Source organism: Leptonychotes weddellii, chromosome 6 (assembly GCF_054177405.1).
Source record: "Leptonychotes weddellii isolate Sample4059 chromosome 6, ASM5417740v2, whole genome shotgun sequence".
Taxonomy (NCBI): Eukaryota; Metazoa; Chordata; class Mammalia; order Carnivora; family Phocidae; genus Leptonychotes; species Leptonychotes weddellii.
Genome location: NC_138374.1, coordinates 77,889,703 through 77,892,147, shown reverse-complemented (window position 1 = coordinate 77,892,147; position 2,445 = coordinate 77,889,703). Strand labels below are relative to the sequence as shown.

Sequence of the window (2,445 nt, the reverse complement as noted above, 5' to 3'; positions counted from 1 at the left end):
GGCTGGGTGTCCAGACGCCCCACATTGCCGATCAGACGCTGACCCCGCTCCCAGGGCCCTTCGCTCTGGCAAACTGTGGGCTCACTGAAGGCCTGGGTCGCTTTCCAGGCTCTGGATTGGCCAGGAGACGCTTGGCCAGTCCTTCACAGCCCAGGACCCCAGGTGCGACCCCTGACGGGCCAGCATGGAATGAGGAGAAATGAGCCACAGTCCCCCACACACATTAGGACAGCGTCTTAGTCAGGCTTGAACATTTATTCCTCACGTGTGGGGAGGCGGAGAATCCAAGGTCAAGGAGCCAGTATGGCTGGTTTCCTGGGAGGGCTCTCCTCCTGGCAACCCCCAGGTCTCCTGTTATAAGGGCACCAATCCCATCATGAGGACTCTCCTCTTGTGGCCTCATTCACCCTCACTATCTCGCAAAGGCCCCCACTCCTAATACCATCATGTTGGGGGGTTAAGTGAACTTGGGGGACACAATGTAGTCCATAGCAGATGAGTACTCTTTAGTCAGGAGGAGGTCATCTCCACTTCAGTCCTCCAGAAGAATCGACACAGAGACAACGCCTTTATTTTAATTAGAAGCTACTAACTTGAAATTGGCATCCTGTTATTCTCCCTGACACCATCTTAGCCAATATTTATAAACTATCTCTGCAAGAAGGCCCAGCGACGTCTGCTTTCAGGAAGAGCCTGAGTCCATTACAAGAGGGAGTCTCACATCAAGTCCCTAAACATGATCCCAGAACAGAGTTTAGCCATTCACCGCGTGTCTTAGAAGAAGCCTTTGCTGCCCGGGGGAGGGACGGGAGCTGCTCTAGAACCCTCGATTGCTGCATCATCTGAGGATCCTTGCAGACCGGCTAACCCAATACTCGCCATCAGTCCTGGGCTTTCCTTGTGTTTCTGACGTCCCAAGACTCAGATAGAGTTAGTTATATACACGTGTCCACGCATCCCGCCGGCGTTTGCTAGAGGGTGAAGGGAAGCCTTCCGGTCTACTCTGCACGCACCCCTGCAATCAAGGAGCAGCCTCAGTGGCGCCTGAGCCTCGCACCAGGATGGACGGTCAGCACGGCACTCCCCGCTGGTGAGGGTGACCCGAGACTGCCCTATACTGTGCCTCAGTATTGCCCCTCCTTTGACTTCTCAGGTCCATCAGAGAAGCGCTACATAGTAGGAAGTGAGGGGCTAACGAAGGCCACACGACACCCTTAGCTTCACGAGATCACACCAGTGCAACTGCGAGCACCTGCGTAGGGTGTGCCAAGCACAGTGGAGTGGGAGAAATGAGAGAAGCACAACAATCCATTCAAGTATTTGGCGTGCCGGGTGCTGGAACCCGTGTGTCCTCAGAAGAGCAGCTTCTGGTGTTGTGACAGCCGGTCCCGGTCACACCCGGTTGTCGTGAGCGGCACAGGAGCAATGTTGACCAACACACATGTCCGCCTTCCTCCTGGCCCTCATAGGGGCCCGCACGCCTGACCACGAGCCATGGCTAGAGGTGGTGCACAGGGCAGAAGCCAGGGGTGGCATCCGCTGTCAGCTGTCCAGAGCGTGAAGACCCAGATGGGGAGACCAAGCCAAGACCTACAAAGGAGCCCAGAGTCAGGGCGGAGGCACTGGAGCCGAAGGCGGGTCCCCCAGCTGCGTGGGAGGTTGTCCACAACAGAGCTGGGACAGCCGCCAGTCACCTCTCCAGGCCGCTGGTCGTGGCGGTGTCCCCATCAGGAAGCTGAAGGGTCAGGGCCCACGAGCAGGATGGGACCACAGTGGTTCTCGGAGGGGGGGGCCTTAGGTCCAGCAGCATGGGCATCACCTGGGAACGTGGAGAAATGCAAATCTCGGCCCCCAGACCTGCCGAATGTGAAACGAAAGGTGGGCCCCAGCATCAGCAGAAAGGCACCGCAAAGCCCTCCTCCTCTACCTCGGCTCTGCCGTAAAACTACCTGGGCAGCCCACCCTAGGCCAGATGGGCAAAATCTTTGCAAAATCTTTGAGGGACGGGTTCGGGGTATCTGGCTGTCTTTTCAAAACTCCTCGGGTAATCCCAGTGCTGGAAAACCACCACCTCTAAAAACATTCCTGAGGAGAAGTCTTTTATGAACGGTCGTAGTATGTCCTCACCATTCCGTGGGCTGGAAACGGTGGACAGAGCGCGTGCTCCCGCCGTGCGGGCCCCCTTCTCCGGTTCCGCAGCCCTGAAAGCGGAGGGCTATCCCGAGAACCATTAGCCACACGAACTCACCGCACTTAGGAAGCCTTTCTCCTCTCGGCTCTGCTGCTGGCTGACTCCTCGGCCGTCAGAGTAGGAACTGTAATCCTCAGAAGTGAGTTAGCACACGCTTTCCAGAAACCTGGGATCAACACAACGCACGGGAAGGAAGCTGTGTGGGGGCGCAGGGGTGGCCTGCGAGGGACCCGGTGCGTTTCCCAAAGAAGCCG

The 2,445-nt window shown here is 57.2% G+C and overlaps 1 long non-coding RNA gene across 1 annotated transcript; it reads right to left on the bottom strand.

The window, feature by feature from the left end:
- Nucleotides 1-553: 553 nt before the first annotated feature.
- Nucleotides 554-2,431, bottom strand: LOC145722045 (uncharacterized). Its single transcript, XR_014146083.1, has 2 exons — nucleotides 2,249-2,431; nucleotides 554-1,590 (listed from the first exon to the last, which is right to left on the bottom strand). It is a non-coding gene; the product is annotated as an uncharacterized LOC145722045 (long non-coding RNA).
- Nucleotides 2,432-2,445: the final 14 nt, after the last annotated feature.